We start from the raw sequence: 19495 nt of genomic DNA on the forward strand, positions 1-19495 counted from the left end.
CAGATCGGCACAGGATACAGAGCATCAGTTGTTGCCCACCCTCCAGGCAACAATGGAGACCCACCTGAGGGAGGAGAACGTGGCCTGTGACTCAGCCCTGGTGGACATGTTGTCGGAAATTGGAGAGGAGGAATAGCCTGCTGCCTTTGTATATAGTTCTTTAGGTATAGGTTTACTTTCTGTTTTATTCTTTTCACCCGGCCATCAAAGACATTCTTTCCCAGTTTTTCATGCATATAGTTGTTTAGGAATAGGGTTCTTTTCTGTTTTTTTTTCTTTTCACCCGGACTTCAAAGACAATGCTTCCCTGTTTTTCATGTATATAGCTATGTTCAATAGAGGTTTTCAATGAATACATTCCATGCTTCTTGCAGTTCATTTGTCTGTCGGCACATTTAATTGTTTAAATTTCACCCAGTGCATCTCTTCATTGCAGGTAATGTGTATTGTGGTGTGACTGTGTGTGTCATATTGATGCTGTGATGTTTGCACGTGGAGGGATGCACATGTGCCTGACATGTGTGGGTGAGGCCATTAGACGACTGAAGTCTTCACTGGATGATTTTCATTTTCCATTATGTGTACAGCATCACTGCATGTTTGGCGTCAGTATATCAGTGTGGTTGGCGTGGAGGCATCTGTTGTGTGTGTGTTGATGTCCACACGCGTATGGTTGCTGTGATGTGTAGATTTCGTATGAATTCTTTTATTGACTCTCATTGGGGATAGATTGACACCTGTTCATATGTATTTGCATGTTTTTGCATTGTTTTCATTTCAGGTCCACTATTGCTCATGTATCCCCTTTGCACATACTCTATTCACTGTAGTGTGCATTTACCATAGTGAGTGCTGCAGTGGGCTCACTGTGGATAGGTGGCTTGGACACATCACTTGTGCATTTGTTGTATCATTGATATGTTACTCCGATGTCATACTCACACACCCACCAACATCTGCAGTCACACACTGCCTGCTCTCGTTTCACGCTCCACCTCTGCCTCTGGAATGCTGTTGTGTCCCATGTTTGCAGTTTCTGTGTGGCAGCACACATTTCCTGTCTCACTGAGTCATGCAGTCTCTGACTGATCTTCCATCACCTGCTACTTGTCCACAAGCTGTAATGCACCTAGTCATTATTCATGGATATGCCCAATGCTTGCTTCTGTCCTCTACACACATTCACTTTCTGGGAAGCCTTTATAATGACCCATGACCAATATGCACATGCCACTTTGCATTGCATTCACACGTGGATGGGGAGGCCACATTGTTGTTGGTCAAATATTGGGCTATCCATTTGAGGTGCTGTAGATTCAGGTCTGCCAGGGAGAGAGAGGAGATGCTCTGGTCCAGTATCGCTCATCAGTGCTACCAGTTGACCATGTTGGTGGCGGACATGTTGGAGGTCTGCTTCATGGTGGGGGCAGACCACAGAGGTTCAGGTGAGTTGCAGCTATAAATTGGACTGGTAGGGGGTCAGACTGTCAGGAGGCTTCCTGGGGGTATTTCCAGAGATCAGGGGGGCTGGTGGGTGGTGTATGGGCTTGAGGGGGCTGCCTGAAGGTAGGGGTGGAGGTGAGAGGGGATAATGGGTGGTATCTGGGCTTGAGGAGGCTGCCTGGGGGTATTGGCAGAGTTGAGGGGGCTGATGGGTGGTGTCTGGGCTTGAGGGGGTTCTTTGGGGGTATTGGGGGAGGTGAGGGGGCTTTGTGGGTGGTGTCTGGGCTTGAGGGGGCTGCATGGGAGTATTGGCAGTGGTGAGGGGAACTGGTGGGAGGTGAATGGACTTGAGGGGCTGCTGTGCAATACGTGTATATGCCAGATGTCTGGGTGCCTTGGGAGAAGGGGGACGGGTTGCAGGAGTGCAGCCATTACTTAGGGGGCACCTTGCGCTATTTCTCAGGAGTGCAGCTATTATTTACGGGGAGATCATGCAGTTTTACACGGGTGCAGCTTGGAATTCTGAGGGTGCTCACACAGTGTCACAGGGGTGCAGCCTTGAATTATGAGGGAGTTTGGATGGTTTCACAGGGGTGCAGCCTTAACGTACAAAGGAGCTTGCGTGTTTCACAAGGGTGCAGCCTTGACTTATGATGGCCTGCGTGCAGTGTCGCCGGACTGCTGGATACTGGGTCAGAGGTGGACACGGAGGTTTGCGCAATGGTTAGTCTATGGCTATGGTTTTGGTTTGTGTGGGGACGTGTTGTAGGTGTTCCCCATACAACTCTGTTTTCTTTGCAGGTCGGGTAGCTTTGCGATTTGTATTCCATGAATATGCGGACCACGCATTGAAGACTTTGCACGTAGGGTCGCTCAGTGTTGGTTTCGGCTCAGTGACTTTGCGGGATCAATGCAGACTTTTCTGTGAATCAGGCCCTTAATGTGTCGGCAGATTATGCGACTGCATTTCCAGTTGTCATCTTTCTGCCGCCCCAATACTCTCTGTCTTCTCTGTACCAATGGTGTTGGAGATATTCTGGGGGCTGTGCCACCAAATGCGCCAATGCCAACCATACATTAATCATTTGATCATGATGTGTCACTCTTGGAGCCTTGCATTAGTAGAGGCCTCCTAAACAAATAATACAATCAGAGATTTCCAATGCCCAATTATGTTTTTACATTAAAAATGGATTCCAGTGTAAGAGGTTTGATCCGAGTACAGAGGGGCTGGAGATTGTAAACATACAAGGAACTTTGCCCCAAATAATACCAATGTTTTTCTTAAGGGAAAGGCACTTTAAAGGTTTATAATAAACACTTTCCCAAAGACAACGATAGTGGACATGTGCCCGTTCAAGCCTTCTCAGAACCAAATCATTTGATAATTTAGATATTTGTAGATTCACATGTTCGAGAATTTTACATGGCACGTGGATCTTCGTGGTTGTAATGTTGCAGTGATCTAGAATGTAAATGTCTCCCTAGTAGGTCATAAAACCTATGCCACGATTTAACTCCATTCGTTTGTACTTTATTAATTTAAAATATCTAAACTACCATTAATATTAGTCTTGTTTGTTTTCATATTTGTTGGGTTCTTACTTTCAAGGAGTCGGGCCATCACGTGCTCTTGCTTGCGCCTCCTTACATTGTTTCCTCTCCTTGCTTTTCCTTCCCCTTCCTTTCACCTTTTCTTTTCCTTACTTTTCCTTTCCTCTTTCCTTTTCCCTCATCGCCTTTCCTTTCCTTTGCTCCCCTTAACTCAACCTCCCTGTGCATGCCCTACCTTCTGCTCAGAACCGTGCACAGGGTATTCCAGGGTGAAGTCATCATTAGTTGGTCAGTGTGGAAGCCAGGAGCAGGCTGCGTCCTCCGCTCATCCTGGGGCATTTACATGTTGGTGATGCATTGCACCAAACACACATGTTCGTTAAATGGAAACACAGGGATAACACACACTGCTGTATGTTGCATTCATCCTGCCTCAGTTCTAGAACAAAACTGTGTGCTTATGGAAATGTCTCTTTTCTGAATGTCTTTTTTTCTGGTTATGTAGAAGCAGCAGTGTTTGAAGGAATCTTTACCAATGTATCCTTGAGCTGATGCATGTCTTATCTCTTCCACTTGGTGTTCCCCTTTTGCTTTTTGTGCATTCGCTGATTTGCAATTGTAGATTTCCCATGAATATGCATCAGGCAACTCAGACTGCTTTGAGTATGTGTTTGTGCATACTAGGCGTGTTTGCATCCTTTGCGAATGTGTCTGTTTTAGCAGGGTGATCCAGGTTTCTCATGTTCTTATGTGCAAAGAGTTTTCTTTGTATAGTTTCTGTTTTTAATATTTTATTCCTAATGAGAATGCGTTGCTATTACTTTGCATCTTTTGTTCAACATTCTTAATTACATGTACTCACCAATGTTCTAGAACCTACCTTCAACATAAATGTTTGTTTTCAATGGGCTTTATTCCCTTTTTTCTTGATCAGCCGTTCATTTTGTCCATCACGAAGATGATTCACTCACAAGTAGTTGAACAATGACACACCCTCCGCTTTCACCCTCTGCACCCTTTGGGCACGACTTGACAATTTTAAGACCACTCTGGTGATGACGGGCACAGTACACATCCTATTAACAGAATTTAACATGAAATCATTCAACAAGCACACTTATCCAATATATTGTCTGAAAAAAAACCACTCAAAATAAACCCAGAAAAAATGTAACCAGAAAACAATATCATGTAAACGTTTGCCCACGAAAAGAAACACAGTATATAGAACATACAAATAGAGTTACAGGAAAGAACTAATAATAGAAATACAAAATCACAGGAATAACTATCATTAAATCATGTTGATGTCGATGGAATATGATAAACGCCGGGATATGTTTCAACACAATTCCATCGCTTATCATTTCCTCCATGCTTTCATGTTTTTCCAGTATAGCAAAATGAAAAGAACATAGCCATACCTGCAACACTGATCATTCATATGTAAAACCTGGTTTTCATATCAAAGGCATTGACGTAAATCCAAACAAAATGAGAAAATAAGGTAATTTCTGTGAAGTATTTACTGCGTTGCCACCCATAGCTAACTCAAAATACACGAAGAAAGCATTTTTGAACAAGTGCCAACTTCGTTCTCACAATGCTAATGCAAGGGCAGCATTCAAATTGGAATTTTTTGGGCATTTGCAAACCACCTTCATTCTCCATGAATTGTTCAGCTCTTTGGATAAAAGAGCTATACAAATACAATAAAATAAACAGATAAATGAGTATGTTGAAATGTTCTTTCTGTGGAAAACAGGGAATTGTTGGTCCCTGATACTTTTTTATAAAGTTGTATTGGTTTCCTGCCAACATACATAGAAAGCAAAAAGAAACATTTAACAGTTGTGTTAATCCAAATTACACACAATCCTCCTATATCTTCAACCTAATTTAAAAAGCAATTCTCCACAGATAAAATCAAAAGAAAACACAACCTCCAAAACAAAAAACCAGGGCAGCTTTCTCTCAAAAAAAAATCAAAAGAAAAAGAGTGGGATTCCAATCGTGTCCTTTCAGCAAGTTCCACATACAATTTTCCCCTCAATTCCTAGAAGTAAATCAACAAATGTCAACACTCCCAATACCAAACCCACCCTTTCCCACAGTAGCATCAGGTCCCACCATTCTTTGGCTGATAGAGATCGTATTTTATTAATATTTCCCCCCAGATACAGGGTTCTGAGTTCAGTAAGTGCCCTACATTTAGTCACCAAATGTAAAAGTGATTCCACCTGGTCTTTATGTTCGTAGTATCTGCAATTGGCATTTTCCGCCCCTATCTGATGTCTCTTTAAATATACCTCACGTGTGGGAATGATATTTAGATGACATCTCAGAACGAGGTCTCTGTAAAAAGCTGAGGAGAATTTCCGGAGATACTTTGGCAGGTCATTCAGACCCTTCTTCTCCTTCCACCACCTATACTTTGACGACTCTTTTTTTCTCGACTCACTGGTTTGAATCCAGTCCGCTCTCTCCAAAATTCCCTTCACTTTAAGGGGGTTCATCATGAATAACTCAGTCTCTACTTCATGGTGATGTAGCACCTTTGCTATCTTAAAGATCCACTCTTTTATGACTTTTTCGTCTTGCTGATCCTGGATTCTTAACATAGCAAACGGGAGGGGTCCGTTGGTTGCCATACATTTACGATATTTCCATAGTACTATGGAAATCGTAGATGGTAACCGTAATTTAAGTCGTATGATGTCAACCGGCAGAGACTTCGGTAGTCTCAACATTCTACGCCAGATGTACCCTTCCATAAGGGGCCACACCTTCCATTCAAGGTTTAAGAGCGCCTTTGCCCCATATGTTAAAACTTGAACGACCTTCTGTCTGTAGAAAGTAAATACCGGGCCAAGCAAAAAGGCACTATAACGCTTGTGGATAGCTATTCCTTGGTTCCTTCGTTTTTAAAAAATTTCTCTCAGCAGGCTAAAATGACCACTTTCATTTACGTTTTTGTTGATTACCATTCCCAAGTAGACAATTAATTCCACAATTTCTAAAGGGCACTCTTCAACTTTCCACACAAAGGGCTCCCTTCTTTTTTTACCAGCAGATGACTTAATCAGAACCTGTCATTTCTTTACATTCATTTTCATCATTCCATTAGTGCCCAGTTATTGATTAAATGCAGTGATTCAGCGCTGGAGGCCATTTGGTCCAGAAATATAATATCATCGGCTTATAGTAGCCAGGGGACCTCACAATTATTCAGCTTGGGCGGAAATGCTCGGATATTCCTCTGTGAGTTCCCCAAATCTAATAAGTATAAACTGAACAGTAGTGGGTACAACCCTGTGTAAGCCCGCACAGGGTCCAGATCTTTCTTTACATTTTCCCCTCAGTTCCTAGCCCAATCTGAATTGGTGTCGCAGTATAAAGGGCTTGGATGGCCTCCAATATGTCTGTTGGACATTTCCATCTTTTCAATTTTTCCCATATGCGGTTTCGACCTACTACACCATCAAAGGCCTGGTACTGGTCTAAAAAGGCCATAAAGATAGATGATGTTTTCCCAATTGCTCTGTGCTTTAATGCATCTACAATGAACAAGTTTAAGGATGTCCCCACGCCCTTTATAAAGCCCGCTTACCTGGGATCAAGTATTTAATTTCTAGTTGCCCAAGCATTCAGGTCACGAAGGACTACAGACGCGAAAGGTTTGCCAAGGGAATCCAGAAGGGCAATAGGTCGAAAGTTCTTCGGATCACCCTATCGCCCTTCTTAAATATTAGTACAACCCAGGCCTCTCTCCACGACTTGGGGACCTGCTTATTTATCATTACTTGTTTGAACAGAGTCACCATCAGCTGCGCCCAACTTTCTGCATTCAATTTCAAGGTAGAATTGGATAGACCATCCAGGCCAGCCGCTCGAGATAAGCTAAGCGTAGATATCTTAGTTCTTGCCTATAGCACGTCAAATTGAAAGGCCCAACTCTTTGTCCCTGGGAAGACCTTACTGGAACTCCTCTCTTCCCCTTTTGTTAAGAGTGTTGTCTAATGGTTCACCCATCACTCCTCCGTAACACTACCCATCATGTGAGATTTCCTAATATTTCCACCATTGTTAATCAGCTCCCACATATGACTTGTGTTATTCCCACAGACAGCTTTGAGCATCTTTTTCCCATCGTTCTGTAATCTTGAAGCTTTGGATTCTTTTACCCTGTCTGCGTTTCTTTATTCAATCATGCATATTCGGGGCATTTTCCCACCTCATCCTCTTTACCTCCATCCTACAGGCCCTACATGCTCTCACTAGGTCTATATCATAAGCATGTCTCGGGGTTTGTGTGGTTTTTCCTCCTATATCTTGAGCTTTTTTGAAATCACTCAACACCCAATCCTATTCTACCATCTTACTATCCTCAGCTATGCCTTACGCAAACCGTGTTGGTAAATTAGGGATTTATTTCTTTGGGTATCTTCAGTCTATTTTTCCCCCCAACTTAACTCTACAGGAGGAATTATTTTATGTTCATACTTTAAGGGTGGCACTTGGAGAGTGATTGACAACATATTATGGTCACTATATGGCAAAACCATCACCTCAAACCTTTTCCCCAACATTAGCCCAAACTAAGCAATAGTCCAAGCAAGCCATCTTAGCTCCATTGCCCCATGTGGCAGCTCCTGGCCGATCCCCCTCTGTTTGCCCATTTAGCATCCACAGTTCTTGCAGCCTAGTTTCATTTAACCAGTTTCTTGCAACACCCTCTAGTTGTGCAACAAAAGTATCTGCGGCTTTACCCAATCTGTTAAGGGTTCATCCACCCTGGCCATAATTATCTCAACAAACTCACCAACTTGCAGTTTGTTAACACCACGATAGGCATTTAGTAAAAGTAGATTCGATTCCCCCTCTGAGTGCTGCATACATATTATCAATATTTGCACAAAAGGGTTGGGAATCGAATGCTTATGAACTGAAAAGCCCAGGTCCACTTTGATTAGCGTTAACAGACCAGAGAAGGGGCAACCTAACCTCCCCTTTCTGGGAGGATTGAGAAAGGTTTCATAACCATCACATACGGGTTTATCCCTTAACAATGTCTCCTGGAGACAAAGAACGTCATATCCTCCCAACATCTTCCCCTCTTCCGTAAACATCAATTTAAAACCCCTACTGTTCCAAGACCGTATTTGCAGGGTTCACCTGGGCAATCTTCAGCAGTGTTTGTCATACTTGATTTGGCCAGCGTACCGGCTAGCCAACTCCAGTCCGATGTATCCTCCTGAGTCTGGTGAGAAAGGTCTCGATTAAAATTAGGGGCTTTTTTTTTTCGAAATGCAGTTCTCAATTGTACATTTCCCCAAAGGCATGGTTTCCCTTAGTGTTGTCGAGTTTGATGGTAATGATGGAGCCCCTGCTATTTGTTCTCTTGCCACAGTCGTTGGTATCTTAAGCAGAATACATTTGTCCCTTTTCATTTTCTGGCCAGTCTTTTTAGGCTGTTGATCTTCACTGTGATCACTATGGTCATGGTAGCAACTTATTTCTGTGTTCCAGCAGGGCGTCCTTAATTGATTGGGATTCTAGGTGGAGGATAACCCAATCGCAACATTCTTCCATCAAACATTCTACAACTCGGATGTCATTTGTTGTTATGTATCTCAACACAGGAATACATTGTAGGAGCTTCATCACGTTCCCTCTATTCAATGATAGAGTTTCACAACCCGATAATATTCTTTTCAAGTAAACTTTCGGCACCCCCTCTGCCCTTCATGTAGTAGTTGAAATGATATATTGATGTATTTCTACCCTTTGTTGATCATTTTTACTCATTTTGGGAGTCACTTTGTCGGGGCTTGAGGGTTGTCAGAACCAGACAGGCCTATCATATCCACTGCAAGTCGTTTTGCTTCCAAAGTTTGAAAACCAAACAAAGTAGATCTTCCTGCAACTTTCCTAGCAGGATTCTCCACTACTTCTGCTCTCTTTACCACTGAATTCCATGTTGGGGGAGCGCATTGTTTCTCGATTTCGATCCAATCCGATTCACTCTGGTTATTCCATCTATCATCCTCCTTATTGTCCATAATCTCAATGAGATCACTCAGACACGTATTTGACAAGTCACTCTCCCCAGACCTGTTATGCAAACTGTGATCCAAATTATATAGTTGATTAGCAGACAGGGTTGTAACTGCTTTAGGTATCACCAATTCAATGCAAGGTCTCTAAGTAGTTTGAGTAACATCTTTTCAGAATCGTAATTTGAATATTACGTAAAAATGCTCTGGTCCCATTTCGTTTTCTTTTTGGAGCCTGTTTTAAGTTTTTCAATCTTTTCTTTTTTTTCCCCCTGAAGAACATGATTCTTTCTTTTTTCGGCCACCCTCTTGCACTTCAGTCAAATGAATTGGCTTGAATACAGCAAAAGTATTTGCCTTATCAAGTATAACTTCTGTTGTTTTATTGACAATGGCCAGAGCTTCATCAACATCTTTAGATGTATTGATCTCCTCCGGATCTGTTTCTCGCTGACCTGCCGGGCTTTTCATTTTTTTAGCCAGGACTGGGGGCCGGAGTGATTTAAAGTGAGATCTCATCCACTTTCCGTCTTCAATAATGGCCTCCATCAATACGGTTTTGTCGACTGTCTCCCTTCTGGCTAGATCACATAGCCGTAGCTACCACTGGTTAGAAGTTTCTGTTTCAATATTGAGTCTTTTTTCCTGTGTTTTCATAAAGGCTTCTAGATTTGTCAACTTTGTATAAATCATAGTAAACAGGCTTGCTTGGTCTTGTAGGGAGGAGTTTATCATTTCGTAAAGTTTACAAAACAGCGACAATGACGGCGCCAGCGTGGCCATCATTGTATTTTGAATATGGGCTATATCATCTTTGAAGGACATTCCCCCTTGATGATGCCCACTCCCCACTTCGCTGTAGTCATTCAGCATACCTGAGTCTGTTGAAGATGAGGTATGTCTTGGTTCGGAGGTCTCTTCCTTGTGGTTCTCCTCCCCCCCTGTGATTTCACCCCTTACACGCGCATCCTGCAATGTTGAGTGAGTTAAGTTTGCTTTTCAGAACTGCTCTGCAGTAATTAGTCGATCCTGGGCCTCATAACAAGACCTTCGTTCCTACTTTTGGGAGCACTTGTCCTGGTTCCTCCCGACATTTAAACAACACACTGTATGGTAGGAGACTTCCAAATGGTGGCTTCACCCTCACTATGGGTCTGGTTGTCTCTTAGAGCATCAAGTGTATCCTTAATAGCTGAAAGCCTTTGTCTCCTTGTTGTGTTAATTTTCTCCGTCAGTATCGACAAGTCAGCTGCAAGCTGTGCAGCCAAATCAGAGTTTCTGACCTGCAGCTGTTTCCCTGATGGGGTCAAAAGTGTGGATATTTCCCTTTGGGCAACCTGCCTGTTCACCTCTCTTTCCTCCTTGGACGATACCTTTCTTAAAAGTAGGATGGTTTATTTATTTTTCCAACCAGGCCCTGCACTGTCAGATGACACTACAGTGCTCTCCTCCACGTTAAAACCATCCATAACCTGACCCAAACACAGCGTAATTCCTGGCAGCAATCCTTTCATCGCCTCTATTAACAGGGAAGTTACTGCCGAATTCATTAGCCAGCCGTCGCCATTCTCCGAGCTCTGCACGGCCTGTTCTTTCCCACCCGCGATAGTCCCCGCTTCAGCCCCTCCACTATAGGCATTAGATGCCAGGTCGGGAAGGTCAGTGGTCTGTGGCCCCTTACATTATTGCAAATATTCAACGATTCAGAGGCTACGTCATCCCAGATGCTATAATCGCCGGGGACTTAAGCAGCGCCAGAGTTTGGGGGTTAAGTTTGTCAGCAGCAACATCAGAGTTCAGTTGGAGTTGCGCGCTCGGGACGGGGATGAAGACAGCATTGCCCGGAGTAACAGGGGCTGCATGCAGTCTCACCTGAAGTCTGGTTCGGGCACCAGTCTGATTATTGGAGTCCAACATCATCTTCCAAAAATTAAATGGGCAGCGGGGGACATGAGCAAAGAGCTCACATCCGCAAACACCAGCAAGCACACCTTTGCACCGCTTCAGGGGTGGGGGGGGGTGCTTATGAGGCTTTGTGACTTGGTTGTAGAACATCGTTCTCCTACTACCATTAAAGGTACCGCAAAGCAGCAAAACATTACGCCAGCACCAGCAAACACCCCTTTGCACCGCTTCGTGGGGGGAGGTGCTTATGAGGCATTGTGACTGGTTGTAGAACATCGTTCTCCTTCTACCATCAAAGGTACAGCACAGGAGCAAAATGTTACGCCAGCACCAGCACTTTGCACCGCTTCCCTGGTACCTTATTACATAGTATGTGATGGAAATAATGTTCATGATTGCAAATCAAAATCCTTTGTAAGATTCGGTTGGGCTCTTGTCCTCGTGCACTGCATGGGGTTTTTCTGTATGTCTGTTACTGTTGTGGCATCCTTGGCAACAGGTGTTGTGGCATGCCGGAAGTCAATGATATTATCCATGCCTTACACAGTGACATAGTTGTTTTTGTGCCTTATCGTAGAATTAAATCAGAAATACAAAAAAATCAAATATAATTCAACATTGATAACTGAGACTAGAAAACACATTGTCCTATGAATGGTCGTTTTCGTAAAAGTTGTATGGAAGTCACATTAAGGGATTGCAAAAAATAAGCATACAAAAAGGCCTTGACATTGGGCGTAGCCTACACGGCACGTCGATTAGTAATTGAAACCGTGGACTGTTAGGAGGTGTTCATGGCTGGTGTGAAGTAGTGAGAGTTAAAATGAATATGCAGACCTATCTGGTCTTTCGGGCCCGTGCATGTTCCAGTAGCGGTGTTCCAAGATATGGAGTTTGGTTAAATAGTCTCTTGAGTATTCCTTTTGTAGTCTACAAGATGGAGCAGCTATGTTGAGATCAGTGAGAGAACTAAGACTAGCAAGGACACTTACGAAATGCACGCTATGATTATAAGGTGACGTGCGTGTCCAGAATGGCCTTCTTAGAGCAATATTGCTGACCGGTGAGAGCATCCTCTCTGGAGGGTTTATTGGGGCAGGTGGCACTTACCAGATTATCAGACACTCCAATTCAGACTCACCAATGTCAGTATTAGCCATAATATTCAAGAATATTACAATAACAAGCATTATTACGAATGCGCCAGCAAGAAAAATGGATCTGGACATTTTGAAAGATAGAAAGAAAATGGAGAAATTTCAGTTCAATAGAACCTTCCCAGGATGTTAAAACAATTTCAAAATGTTACCAAATTTGGAATAGTTTTACAAACTTGAGGAATGATTGGTATAGTTCTCAAGGTCCTATGAACCTAGAAGAGAAAGCAACAATCAGTCCAGATCAGCAGTGCAAGTTTGATTGAAAGGCAATGTGAAATATTTGTCCACAGGCAATTGCAGAAATAGGATACATTTGAGAAACCATATGCCCTACAATACCTTAGAGATTAATAGGTCTTAACTAAAAAAAAAGCAGATACTTAGAACATTTTTGAGGTCTAGGTCTGAATTTCTTCTAAGTGAGAATGTAGGTTCTTAGCAGAACCAACCAGAATTTCATTCTGGCCAGGAAGAAGTGATGGCTGGATTTCAGGCGTGGAGGCTGCAGTTGGGCAACCACAGCATGGAAATGGATCTTATGCTGTTAGGTATTATTGTGGAGGAAAAATAGAAACTACCTTGAAATTACTAAATATTGCATGTTGGTGCTGTTGGATTTCATGCATTCTCCTGTATGTGCATGTTGCTAATACCCTCTCCCTACTCAGGGTTGCCTGAGCAGCGAGTGCCACAAAGCCTATCAGCTGGGAGAGGTATTTTACCATCTCACAAGAATGGTCACAGAAAGCAACTTCTTTTTAAGTAATATAAATTACCACATATCTCTTCTTCAACACATTATCAGTGGGCTTCTGGCAAACGGACTGTGCCTGTAGACTGCACAGGGAGAGCTTCAATATACAGGTACATTGCCTGAAAGTAGACCCCAGGTTTGAGTGGACCGTCCCACCAGATCTAGGATCCCATCTTGCCTTGACAGGCTGGACAGGAGGGGATAAGAACACCCCCCATATTCATGTCAGATTAAGTCAAGTTACACAGCATATTGGCGGGACATCGATTGGCTGACCAGATACTATTTCCAGATGCTTGGGAGTGGCTACTGTGTAGATATGTAATTTAAAAGATGATAACATCTTTGCCCTCATCCCCTCGTACTAAAAGGCTCATGAACTCCTTTGGCTGCCCCTCACTCCCAGAATTACCCAGAGTCACTGCCCACACACCTTTGTAAAGTGAATAAAACAGAGCATGCGTTGAAGCACCAAACCAACGTTTAATTCAGATTACTATGTTGTATACTTGTAACTTAAAACTTAAAAGGGAAATTACTGGCACCGGATACAGTGGATAGGCATGTTTAACCCTGAAATAGTATGAATTATGTGTCAGGTGCTGTTTCATTTACATGATCTGCAGTCTCTCACCATGAGCTGTTAGCATATATGTTGAGCTGCACTTTGGGCCTGATTGTCTTGCCTTCCTTCGTGTTTGCGGGCCCATCCATTGTGACTTGCTTGGAAATAGATTGTTGAGTGGAAAACCTGTCGCAACTAACTTTGGGGAAGACGTCCAAATTGCATCTCCCCACCTAATCAGTGATACTACCACAGATGAATGGGACAGCAGACAGACCTTGCAAGCCCTGGAAGGTTGGCAGAAACATGGGATGCCAGGATGGATATTGTCATCAAGGTGGTAAAGCCAGTCAAGATGAATTGTCAGGCAGACGTTGGTGACAGGATCTCAGAAGATGTGATGATATGATATGATATGGCATTTATAACGCGCCTATACACACATGTTTCAAGGCGCAACGAGGCAAGAGAAAGGAAACAGAGGGAGGACAGAGACAACGATCTTACTAGGCCAAGTGCCATTGAGATCGTGCAAGTGCAGGGGAGTGGGATGCAAATGGAACCATAGAGCCAGAAGGCAAGAGATGGCTGGTGAGCAAACTGACAGCAGGGAAGGAGGCCCCCCGGAAATGCACGCAAAGAGGGTCATTGCAAACAGAGTTGGGCGTAAGCAGAAGCGGCGGAGTTTAGAAAATGTGCACCCCCAAACCCTTTCCTTGTTCTGCTGCCATTGTATTGGAAAGGGGGCTTACCTAGGGTCTCTATGATGCCATAGTTTCAAAGAAGACCCCCCATTAGTGCACATGCCCCAACACATGCCAGAGGTACCCAGTGCCTGAGCTGATCCAGGAAAATGGTGGGTCCCAATTCTAGGCCTTACACAAGAGATGCTGCTGGCCTGGCCCCATGCTCATGCGGTTATTCCACCAGCATGGGGCGTGCAAGTATCAGTGCTGATTATCAGGGATCACACTGGCTGTAGCACTATGTTCTGAACCTATGCCAAATGGTTTCATGGTCACTTAGTGTGGCCAGGAGAAGCTGAAAGTCTTGTTAGGAGACCTGAACCTAATAGTTTATATCACATGAGCATTGGTCTGTTATTACGTTTAAGAAGGAATCTTCTGAACCAGTTCAAGGGTTCAAACTCAACACAAACACAAACGAGGGTTGGATGAAAGGAAGAACCCTTTCATGGAATTACACACTTCCCACTAGTTTATCTAATCCCAAGACAATGTTATGCCATTTAAAAACTCTCTCTCTCTCTCTCTCTCTCTCTCTCTCAGTGGAGACGAGGCCCACTCCCCTTGGAGTCCCCAACCTCCATTTCCTTCTTCCCTCCCTTCTCCCGCCTCCTGACCGGCCCCTGACCCTATGATTGGCCACCCGATTGGCCCCTCCTCCCCATATCTTGAATCCTGCCAGGGCAGCCCCCTGGCTGGCAGCCCCTGTGGTGAAGGGCCCCAAGGCGAAGGGTGGCTCCGACATTGGTGGCTCCAAGATGTGTCTACAGGTGTCCGCAGGTAAAGCCAGTGAAGCCAGCAGTCAACAGACACCAACAAAAACTGTGAGTGTGCCACGGGTGGGGAGTAGAGCAATCACTCTACTCCAGAAAACCCCTGCCACTCTATCTTACCTCCCAATAACATAGACTGCCATAGACTCACACCAGATTATACTCAGAAAGATTTGTGACCACCAGACTGAACCTATTCATGACAGGATTGTAGAAGTTGCCTTGCATTACATACTAACATACTTGTCAAGGTAAACAAGCGCTGCACTCAGGTGAAACCTGAAGACTAGCATATGCCACACTTAGAATTGTGAACATTAGCCTGCGTCGCATCTAGATAGGATTTTGATTGAAGGATAGCATGTCGACGCTTAGGTGAAACCTGAATGTTAGCATGCCCACACTTAGATACAATTGTGAATATTAGCATACCCACACTTAGACAGAATTGTGAATATTAGCATGTCCACACTTAGATAGAATTGTGAATATTAGCCTGCGTTGCTTCTAGATAGGACTTTGAATGTTAGCATGCCCGCACTTAGGTGAAACCTGAATGTTAGCATGTCCGCACTTAGATAGAATTGTGAATGTTTGCATGTCCACACTTAGACAAAATTGTGAATATTAGCATGTCCACACTTAGATAGAATTGTGAATATTAGCCTGCGTTGCATCTAGATAGGATTTTGATTGAAGGATAGCATGTCGACGCTTAGGTGAAACCTGAATGTTAGCATGCCCACACTTAGATACAATTGTGAATATTAGCATACCCACACTTAGACAGAATTGTGAATATTAGCATGTCCACACTTAGATAGAATTGTGAATATTAGCCTGCGTTGCTTCTAGATAGGACTTTGAATGTTAGCATGCCCGCACTTAGGTGAAACCTGAATGTTAGCATGTCCGCACTTAGATAGAATTGTGAATGTTTGCATGTCCACACTTAGACAAAATTGTGAATATTACCATGTCCACACTTAGATAGAATTGTGAATATTAGCCTGCGTTGCATCTAGATAGGATTTTGAATGTTAGCATGCCCGCACTTAGGTGAAACCGGAATGTTAGCATGCCTGCACTTAGAGAGAATTGTGAATATTAGCATGTCCAGACTTAGATAGAATTGTGAATATTAGCCTGCATCACATCTAGATAGGATTTAGAATGTTAGCATGCTCGCACTTAGGTGAAACCTGAATGTTAGCATTCCCTCACTTAGAGTTGTGAATATTAGCCTGCGTCGCATCTAGATAGGACTTTGAATGTTAGCATGCCCGCACCTAGGTGAAACCTGAAGACTAGCATATGCCACACTTAATATTGTGAACATTAGCCTGCGTCGCATCTAGATAGGATTTTGATTGAAGGATAGCATGCTCGCGCTTAGATGAAACTTGAATGTTAGCATCTGCCACATTTACAATTGTGAACATTAGCCTGCGTCGCATCTATATAAGATTGTGAATGTTAGCATGCCCACACCTAGACAGATTTCTAAACACTAGCCTGCGCCACATCTGGATGGGACTGTGAATGTTGGCATGCCTACACCTGGATGGAGTTTTAGACATTAGCCTGCACTGCATCTAGATAGGATTGTGAAGGCCAACAAGTGCCACACTTAGACAAAACTGGGAATGATAGCATGCTAAAGGTCAGGTAACCCACTAACCAATATAAGCTCAAACTCTGCATACTTATCTCACTCAAAAAACTCACACTACCATCTCTCGCACAACAAGCCACACGCACTTCACAACACTGCAACAACACATAAGCCGGAGCAACAGCACACGTGGACTGACACCGATCCAATACCCGCACCAAAGCTCAGCACCCGGTGTATACCGAGTTGAAGCTGCCAAAAGAACACCACTCCTCTCACTATCCTACTCCCTCTTAACCATACTAATCCATCCCACCTTATCGTTTACAGATCCGCCAGAGCGTCTGGGGACCAATTCCGTTGGTGACAGTGCACGGTACAAATACCTTTAACATTTAACCTTTAACCATGCTTTCTTGGTGAGACGGTCAGATATACACGTTAAAGAAACATCCTGTCAACTTGTCTGCTGGGGGCCCCCATACACACATCCTTTTTACAATGGATAATAGAACAAGCCAATTTCTCTTCTGGCCCATTTCGTTTAAAACTAGAGCTGCCAGATATCTCAGCCCTGGGAGTTTAGGCTGTAGATGTATATACAGGTCAGTTACCAACAGGCTATTCATATGTGTTGCCCATTAGCCCCGCGTCATTGAGAACATCCTAACCTGGAACCTACGCGCTAAAAAAAACAATGTTTCATTTGATTTGGATGCACTACATCTAGTGCATCTAAAAATACCAATGTTATACAATAGATTCTCTGCCCATTTAACGACAATTCGACTGGAGTCCGCCGTGTGCTGTGGTATTAAATTAATGTAACATCCGCGTTGCGGTTTCCCAAGAAGTAGGTAACCCTGACATGTTCCAAACCTGCAACTCAGTAGTGAGCTTTCCTCAGGAGTAAAATATATGGCATGGTATTGTTTATTTATATAGCGCCTAGCACGTGTTTCAAAGCACTCAATATGCAGAGCATGCACTACGTATTTCAATGCAACGATGTGCTATGTATGGAGACATGTGCTTCAGTGTTGCCCACAGTAATGATTTCTAAATCTGTGTAACAAACTGTGAAAAAAGAGCGGGAAATGGGTCAGGGTAAGAGTTATTATTTGCATGTCCTAATCTATGGCTATTAAATCAAAAGAGTACCTGTGGGCTCCTGTTTACTGGGGTGCAGTTTCACTGAACAGGGGCAAGCATCCTCCCAAGAACTACAGAGAGGAGAGATTGCAGACCAAGGTTAGGTGATACGTGTAAAAACAAATGGGATGGGCTGAGTCAAAGGACCCAAGTGTAAGTTCCCATCATCTATCTCATCATTTATTTATTTATGTTGGCATTCGTAATGCGCTCCGAATGCAGAGGCATCTGGGTGGTGGTTACAGTAAGCATAGCTTGCTGATAAGAATACAGACAGTGTGGTTACATTGTTAGATATAAAAGAATAGTAATTCAGCCAGCAAAGTCCAATCAGCGTACACAAAAGACTGATGTAGGTCACATGGGGATAAGCAGAGTCAATGGCTTTGTGAGAAGAGCCACGTTTTATAGCTTTTACTGAAGGTCCAGAATGAGGGTTCAGACCTTAGCGGTAAGGGAAGTGCATTCCAGTGTTTGGCGGCCACAGTAGGGATGCTGAGGCCCCCTGCTTTTGGTAGTCGGAACCTAGGTGTAGATAGGTGGTGTGAACCGGGTAGGTCTGGTAGATTGAAGTTTGGTGAATTTTCGTGTTAGGTATTTAGGTGCAGTGTTTGAGAGGTATTTGTGAGTTATAGTAAGTGTTTTGAATAGAATCCATTCTCAAACAGGCAGCCAGTGTATATTTCTTACGGTTGAGGGAATATGGTCTCCTTTAGGAATCTTTAGAGCTGCTCTTAGCGCATTATTGTGTACGACCTGAAGTTTTTTAATGTTATGGGAGGCAGTTCCAGCCAAGAAGGCGTTACAATAGTCTAGTCTGTAGACTATAAGGGTTCTAGCAGTAGTGATGCAGCTGTCCACAGATAGGAAAGGCCTACAGGCATTGATACATTTTGTGGTGTATGCTGCAGAGGAGGAGATGGAGTTTACTTGCCTGTTAGTGAAAGAGAGGAGTGGAGATACACCTCCAGAGTTTTCACTTATTTGGAAACTGGTATGGTGATTCCGTCAATGTTAAATGACTTGTATGCTCCATCCCGCTTATTTAGTAGTGACTGTGAGCCAATCAGGAACAGCTCTGTCTTATCATTGTTGAGGCATAGGTGTAGGGCCATTCAAGTTTCAATAGTTTGGTAGATCGAATTCAGCGTATTGGCTTCCTTGTCATAAGTGCCTGCGATAGGAAGGAGGATCTAGGTAGTGTCTGCATAGCTAGTGTAAGAGATACCCAGGGTGTCAAGGAGGTTGAAAAGCAGTTTAGTGACAAATTATATAGTGTGAGTGATACACATGAGCCTTGAGGGACTACACAGGTGACTGGGGCTGGGCGTGTCAGAGGCAGAGGTTATTAGATTCCCAATGTTTTTGTATCTGGAGGTAAGCTCTGTCCAGTATTTTAAGTAGAAATGGGACTGTGGTAATTAGGTGATAGTGGGGATGTTTCGGTCCAATGGACTTTTCTTAAGGAGGGGTAGGACCCAGGCCTCTTTTAGATTCAGTGGCATTTTGCCGGTAGAGAAGGAGGTATTGATGAGTTAGGATATGAGAGGCACAGGTTCTGATGCGCAGTCTATAATGATTGAAGCAGGACAGGTGTCCCTTTGGCATCTGGAAGGTTTCAGACCTCTGAAAATGTTGGTTACCTCTACTTCAGTGACAGGTGGGTGGGGGGGGGTGACATTTTAGTGTCTGATGCAGTTTCAGAGTTAATTACTTTCTTTTTCTTTTCTAAGATTTTATCTTGGAGTGTTGAGATTTTGTTCATCAGGGAA

Source organism: Ambystoma mexicanum, chromosome 4p (assembly GCF_040938575.1).
Source record: "Ambystoma mexicanum isolate Mex_15411 chromosome 4p, UKY_AmexF1_1, whole genome shotgun sequence".
Taxonomy (NCBI): Eukaryota; Metazoa; Chordata; class Amphibia; order Caudata; family Ambystomatidae; genus Ambystoma; species Ambystoma mexicanum.